This window comes from Rhodnius prolixus, unplaced genomic scaffold (genome assembly GCF_049639745.1).
Source record: "Rhodnius prolixus isolate KJV_2025 unplaced genomic scaffold, Rpr scaffold_35, whole genome shotgun sequence".
Taxonomy (NCBI): Eukaryota; Metazoa; Arthropoda; class Insecta; order Hemiptera; family Reduviidae; genus Rhodnius; species Rhodnius prolixus.
The window spans coordinates 139,448-147,861 of record NW_027411629.1 but is presented as its reverse complement, the minus strand read 5'-3'; positions in this window follow the sequence as shown (position 1 = coordinate 147,861).

The following is an 8,414-nucleotide window of genomic DNA, read 5'->3' as shown; positions in this document are numbered from 1 at the left end:
CCTCCACTTCGATCAAATCAGGTCCTGGAGATTTGCACATTTTAAATTTCTCTACTATTAGTTGTATGTCAACAGGATCTAACGTTACTACTTCATTTACGGAGTTATTAGCTAGCCGTAAATACTGCTCATTGTCCAATCTGATATCTTTTTGAAGATCAGTCTCCATAGGACTATCCTTTTGACAAAATTTATCCAAAATCAACTCAATTGCACCATTCCAATTTATGTGTTCCTCGTCATCCCCAATAATGGAACTATATACTACACTTGGAGTAATCTTGCCCATAACGATCTTATAAACCAAACTCCAGGGGTCCTCATTCCCAAACTCAGAAACCAGCTTCTGCCAGGATTCCCTTTTATTTTTATTTATTAGGCTGTTATATCTATTACGAAAATATTTATATTTATTTTTCAAATTTTGTATCAATTCTGGACTTCCACTTCTTCGACTTCGTTGAAATAATTTTCTAGCCGAATTTACTTTTCTTCTTAACTCATTCAACTCTTGCGTCCACCAAGGAACGTGTTTAGGATTATATTTCTTGCGTCTCATACTTTTACCACAGACCCACTTCAATCCCTCCTGGATATCCAGTGCAACATCCTCAACTGCCATACTTCTATATCTATGCTGTATATCCTCGGCAAATCTCAAATCCAAAAAATAGTAAAAAAGGTCCCAATCCACATTCCCAAGACTGAATCTCTGTATATCATTGAAGAAACTATCCATACCATGTACTGCATCAAGTTCAAACACTATTGCTCTGTGGTCACTAGTTGTCCATCCATCGACCACCTCCCATGATGATATTCTTCTTGAAAGCCCAGTAGATGCTAAAGTAATGTCAATGAAACTTTCGCCATGAAGCGAACTAAAAGTAGGAAGATGAGAGTCAGAATTTACAACAACAAACCTATTCAAAGAAAGAAAATCCTCCAAAAGCAAGCCACGAGAGTCCGTAACAGAACCTCCCCACAAAACAGATGAAGCATTAGAGTCTAAACAAATTAGGCAATGTTCATCAGGCAATCTCTCGTTTACCAGATCTAAATAATTACTAAAAATGTCAAACGATACCGAAGGTTGGCAATAAAGAGATATTAAGTAAAAAGCACCACTCGGCCCAATGATCTCAACACAAGTCGTATAAGTACTACACAACCCGTCAATACGAGTCACCGTTAATTCGGAATTTACTACTACGATTGCGGTCCAATTTTCGGTATAATTACCCTGAACAACTCTATTTAAATGCGAATATCCCATCACTATTCCACCAACAACATAAGGCTCTTGCAATACTACTAAATCGAGCTTATGATTAACAATACATTCCCGTACCTGCGAGGCCACCGTTTTCGACCTTTGTGCATTTAACTGCATGATTCTAATTTGCTTATTATACCTTCGATTACGAACCAAACCTATTTGTCGGTCCCCACTAATATTAACATTACTAAGCGCCATAGTCCGTACTATTCACAAGTCTATTTACTGCCGCCACATAAGCAGGGCACTCCCTACTATTTATCGAATGATCACAAGGTTTCTTTGCTCTCTTACACAAAACACAATTAGGGTTTTCTTGCCCTTTAGGACAAGTTTTCATTTCATGCCCATCATCTCCACAATGCCCACAAATCATCATATTCTGTCTACAGTACTTGGCCACATGTCCATACATTTGACACTTATAACACCTACTAACCATAACAAAATCTTGTACTCTACACGCCCTCCATCCTATAAACAACCTATCTAATTTCCTTAAGAGAGTTCTAACTTCAGGAGAAACTTCTGCCACCCAATTCACCAAGTCCTCCCTCATTCTTCCCGACTTAAATTTCAATTTAAATTTCGATTTAAAGTCTGGACACACGTCAAAAATACTTTCATTTTGCAAAATTATTGCTTCCACAATTTCCTGCTCGGTTAAATTTTTATCTACATCATAAATCAAAATTCGCGGTACTCTTCTTCCCGGCCTATCCATCTTAAAGCCCTTCTCAATCAGTCCTGGATGCCCAATCACCTTCTCAACATCATCTTCTGAAGCCGCCTCAAGCAGAACTCCTCTTGAACCCATTCTTCTGACGTTCTTTATTTTCAATTTATCCGCGACCGGATTTATGATCTTCACTAATTCCTCTTTCGTATTCATAACGCCCTCAGGTGGTCGCACAACAACCATGGACTTAACCGGTCTTACATCGCGTGCTCCTACACTGATTTTAGGGATCATATTACCCCTAGTGATATCCGCATATGTTGTTTTTTCTCTTTGCACAGGACCCATATTTCCCATGAGCAATTTTAATTCCGCAATACTCCCACAAGTTTCATCTTCCTTCTGCCTAATAGAATCCAACTTGTTATCGATTTCACCAATAGTCTCCACATCTCCTGATTTCTGCAACAATTTCACCACCTTCTCGTTTAACAGATTCATATTTGCAGCCACTTCATGTATGCCTTGTATTACTGTTGCCACATCCTCCTGTATAGGCTTAACCTTCCCAAAAATAATAGTCTCCAATTCCTTTTTCTGAGCTTTAACTAACCCTTCAATCCGCTCAATATCTCCTTGTCTTTGCGCATCATCACTCTCCAAAATAAACCTGTTCCTTTCCACTTCAGCCTTAATCTTTTCCATGACTAATTTATTTTTCTCCCCAATACCCTCGATCAATTTCGCTTCTAACAAATCTATCCTCTTATTAAAATCACTCTCCTCACTACTCGATAGACTCTTAATCCTTTCCTCGACCGTCAAGACCTTGTTTAGCAACTTACTTATTCGCTCATATTCGCTAGCCAAATCTTTTTGAGCCTCTAAAATTCTATCAAAACGAGTCATAAAAAACGTCTCATGACGCTCCTTTGAAAAATTCTTTCCGATGTAAGTCTTTAATTCAACAATCGACTCCTCCACGATCTTATTACAATCATCTACTCGACCCCTAAGATCAATCCCGATCCATTCTCTTTTCCTTTTTTCGTGTTCCGGAGAACCTTCTGAAATCGAACGCGCTCTTTTCCCCATTCTAACCGGCGTACAAACTTGTCCCGTACTTACTCCCTCGAACGTTTCTTCCTCTTCACCACCTACTCCGCTAATATCCGATGATTTTAAATAAGCCATAATTAAAAAGAATCCAAAACAAATGTCAGCTATCCGCCGGGGTATACCCCCCCCCTGTGGCTACCAACCACAAGCGTCAGCGAGTTCCCCCACCGAGCCGGAATACACTATTTTAGGGAAGAAATTCTCAATTCCCCACAGTCCCAGGCCTCTACAACTTACGCTTCAAGGCTCCCGTGCCTTTAACTACACGGGCACTGACACTTGCCGCTTGCCATCGCACGGGGCCTACGGACGCTTCCAGCCAGATCGTCAAAAAACACTTCAAGAGTTCATTCAGGTAAACTCTCCCCGTGCAATCCAACGACCGGACCTTAGACGCCGCAGCACCAGCCCTATATTTAACTTTACCAAAACCAAAATCCTATGAATATCCATCCAGCCTAGACCATAACCAATCAATAGAAAGCGACTAGTTAAACAATCACACACTCAACTATTCGCCCAATTTAGCAAATACCAACAAATTAACAAATATCTCTCATACACTCATACATCAATAACCATACAACTAGTTTATCCAGTGACCCCTGAATGCCACCAGACTACCGATAGTGCCGCCCATACACTACCGGGGATTTTTATTGACATCCATGTCTAGATCCGCCGAGTTTAGTTAACAACAGGGCCACCTCTGGTAGGATGTGGTACTGTTAAACGCCACGCTCGGACGGTCCTGATGAATAGAAGGTGAAGCCTTTACTATTCACCCTGGGAATGGCTCATGACGCCACCCCCTTGACCCCAGTAGATAGGGACATTCTTTCCCGTTTAACCCGTTCCCATCAAGTACTAGGGGTTCTTTAAGGTCCGTTCCTATCCCTTCGGATATACCAGACCCCCTGTGCAAGCACAGGGTCGTTTTACAAGAGAAGGATGTCACCACCACGGAGAGGCTGAAGTGCTAGGCCTCACCATGGCGGAAGTGCCCACCCAGGCACTCCCCCGCTTGGCCTCCAAAGAGACGAGTTGAGTTCACGCTCAACCAGCGCATGGAACCAACAATGTTAGCTCCACTCCCAGATCATAGAGAAGGCAAACTCTACTTTAGCTCTGGTCAGCCGCACCCTCTAGCGAAAGGCACTTCCATCATATGATGGCAAAAATACTCTTGTTTCTATAGCGGTGTACCTCCGCTCAGCTCATGTCCTAGGACAGCGGAGCTAATGGTTAACCAACGACCACTACGAATCCTACCTCAATTGCAAGCAATTGGGCTTGGTAATCTGGTACAGCTTGCACCCGTAGTTCAGTATTTCGCTATTGAACTATAGCAGCGCGACTGATCGCACGCTCGATGGTCTTATACACTCGCCATCTCCTGATTCCAACCCGTTGCCTGAGGGGCCGGGGGAACAGTTTCCTAGGAATCTTACAGGCAACCCTGTAAGAGGGAAGGAAAGTAAGGACGGTATTGGAAGGGAATGGGATCCCCAACTTGGAGAATCAGAAGCTATTTGCATTCCATCCGGAATGGGCGATGGTGTCGCTACATACCTACGCCACCCCAGGCTCTCCCATCCACACAATAAATACTTTCACTCCACTTATCCTACCAGAGATGGAGTACTCTATATTCCTCCATCTCTTGACCTCTAACACTAATACTAATCAGGTACGATCCTACATCTATCCTAGTCCTAAACCTATCTCCTCCATTCATACACCGCAATCATTCAATAAATTACATTCATCCAACCCACGACACCTTCTCGCTAATCTAACCATAACCCTAACAGAGGTGGAGTACTCGATATTCCTCCACCTCAATCCCAACTAAACTAACTTAACCTAACCAACACTAACCTGTACATAAATTCCTAACTTACATTTTCTTACACAACCCTATAAACCCAACCCACCAATCTTCATAAACCCAATATTTACACTCCAAACTTATCAATCATTTCCCTACATAATTCCTTGAAATCAATCCAATGGTCAGCACTTATCCAATAACCAATACTTTCTGACCACCCCCACACAATTCTTCCTAATCTACTCCTCAGTATAAACCGCTCCCTATCACCCAACACACACTTAAAAACTTTATGTTCCATGGTATCCAAAAACCCACACTCACAGTTTCCCGATTGCCTCAACCCAAACCTCAACAGATAGCTAGCACAAGCACCATGACCGGTTAACACTTGCACCGTCCAATGATCAACGTTAAACCATTTCCACTTCATTCTATTTTCTATCTTCGGTATCATTTGCCATACCCTTCTACTTTTCTCAGAGCAGTCCCACTGCACCTGCCATTTATGTATCAGCCACTCATCTACTTCCTTCTTCATACCTACTTCTCCAATCACTTCTAATTCATCTTCATCTATTAATCTCTCTCCTAGTTGGAATTCTTGCTTTCTCCTTATTCTGTAATATAAAGCAGCCCTTTGTATGGCCAAACATACTGGCAACACACCAGCCAGCACTGGCAGTACATCTGTAGACAATGTCCTGTATCCTCCAACCATTGCCAATAATATTTTTCTTTGAGCCATTTCCATTTTCCTTCGTATTGTACCTGACATTCTTAAAACCACAAAGGGTGCTCCATAAACAAAAACACTCTCCACTAACGCTTTGTACAAGATCCTTCTTCCACGCATATCATAACCCCAACTACACCCCCATAATCTCCTCAACTTGCCCCACCGACTAACCACTTTTCCGCACACTACATCGACGTGTTTGGCAATACTCATCCCTTCTCCTAACCACACTCCCAAATACTTATAATCCTTCACTGCTCTTATACGCATACCACTCATAAATACTCGTGGTGGTCTCTCACTGTCAAATTTCCCTTTCAACATCATTAGCGCAGTTTTCTCTTTTGAAAATTCCAACTTACATATTTTTCCCCATCCTTCAACCATTTTAACCGCATTATCTCCTAATTCCTCCAATTCCTTTCGTGACTTTCCATTTATTATGATACATAAATCATCCATATATGCTCTAGCTTGAATATTTTTCCTTTCTAATATCTCCAATAAATTATTAAAAACCACACACCACAAATACGGCCCCATCACCGATGTAGATAGGGACATTCTTTCCCGTCTACCCGTTCCTGTCTAGTACTAGGGGTTCTTTTAGGTCCGTTCCTATCCTTTCGGATATACCAGACCCCCTGTGCAAGCACAAGGTCGTTTTACAAGAGAAGGATGTCACCACCACGGAGAGGCTGGTGTGCTAGGCCTCCTCGTGGCAGAAATGCCACCCAGGCACTCCCCCGCTTGGCCTCCAAAGAGGCGGGTTGAGATCACGCTCAAACCAGCGCGTGGAGCCAACTACGTTGGCCTCACTCCCAGATCGTAGAGAAGGCAAACTCTACTTTAGCTCTGGTCAGCCGCGCCTCCTAGCGGAAGGCACTTCCATCTTATGATGGCTATACGTACTCTGATTTCTATAGCGGTGTACTTCCGCTCAGCTCATGTCCTAGGACAGCGGAGCTAATGGTTAACCAACGGCCACTACGAATCCTACCTCAATTGCAAGCAATTGGGCTTGGTAATCTGGTACAGCTTGCACCCGTAGTTCAGTACTTCGCTATTTGAACTATAGCAGCGAGACTGATCGCCCGCTCGATGGTCTTACATACTTGCCATCTCCTGATTTCGACCCGTTGCATGAGGGGCCGGGGAACAGTTTCCCAGGAATCTTACAGGCAACCCTGTAAGAGGGAAGGACAATAAGGACGGTATTGGAAGGGAATGGGATCCCCAACTTGGAGAACCAGAAGCTATTTGCATTCCTTCCGGAATGGGCGATGGTGTCGCTACATACCTACGCCACCCCAGGCTCCCCATTCACACAATAAATACTTTCACACCACCTATCCTACCAGAGATGGAGTACTCAATATTCCTCCATCTCATAACCCCTAAGAACTAATCAGGTACGCCTATCCTAATCCTAAACCATCTCATCCACTCACTCCCAACAGTCACTCAATAAATTACATTCACCCAACACACAACACTCTCTTACTAATCCTAACTAGGTGGAGTACTCCATATTCCTCCACCTATTCATCACACTAAACTAACTTAATCTAATCTAAACCTACACCCTACTCTCCAAGTTTAACTAACAGCTCCCTACATAAAATCTTAAAAGCCTCCCATCTCTCTTCATTGACCCAATACTCAATATTCTCCTCCCAACCCCACCCTAACCTGTCTAGTCTCTGTCTGCACAAAAACCGCTCTCGATCCCCTAACACACAACTAAATACCTTATGCATCATAGTATCGGGATGTCCACAATTACATAACCTTGAATTTCTTATGCCAAACCTCCACAAATACTCTCCGCATGCTCCGTGTCCTGTTAATACTTGAACAACCCAATGGTCCATCTCCATCCATTTCCATTTCATCCTTTGACCAACATCCCTAACCACTTCCCACAGTGTTCTACTTTTTCCCGACGCATCCCACCTCCTTTGCCATTCTTTCAAAATGCTCTCATCTACCTGCTTCCTTAACACATCTTCCCCAAGCACTTCAATTTCATCTTCTTCTACTACTCTATCATCTACTTCAAATTTCTTTCCTCTTCTAATCCAATGTCTTAAAGCAGCCCGCTTTACTGCCAAATCTACGGGCAAAACTCCCACCAGCACCGGCAGGGCCTCTAATGACAACGTCCGATATCCCCCCACCACTGTTAAAAGTATCTGCCTCTGTGTCGCCTCCAATTTCTTCCGCACAACTCCTACCATTCTTGCATCCAGAAAAGGCGCTCCATATACCCATGCCGACTCAGCAACCATCCTATATAATATCTTCCTCTGCTTCATATCGTATCCCCATTCTTTTCCCCATAACCTTTTTAACTTGTTCCACTTACGTACCACCTTCCCGCACAACTCCTCCACGTGTTTCTCAATTCTCATTCTTTCTCCCAATACAATCCCCAAATATTTATATTCTTGCACTGCCTTTATCCTTTCCTCTCCCATAACCACTCGTGGAGGCCTTTCCCTATTCAACTTCCCCTTTAGCAACATGACGGCTGATTTTTCTTTCGACACTTGTAGCTTATACAACCGTCCCCACTCATAAACAATCCCGGCCACTACCGTCCCCACCTCCTCCAACTGTCTTCTAGATTCTCCTCTTACTATAACACACAAGTCATCCATATAGGCCAAAGCCATAAAACCTCTCCTTTCCAACTCCTCTAACAGTAAATTAAACCCTACGCACCATAAATATGGCCCAAACACTGATCCTTGTGGACATC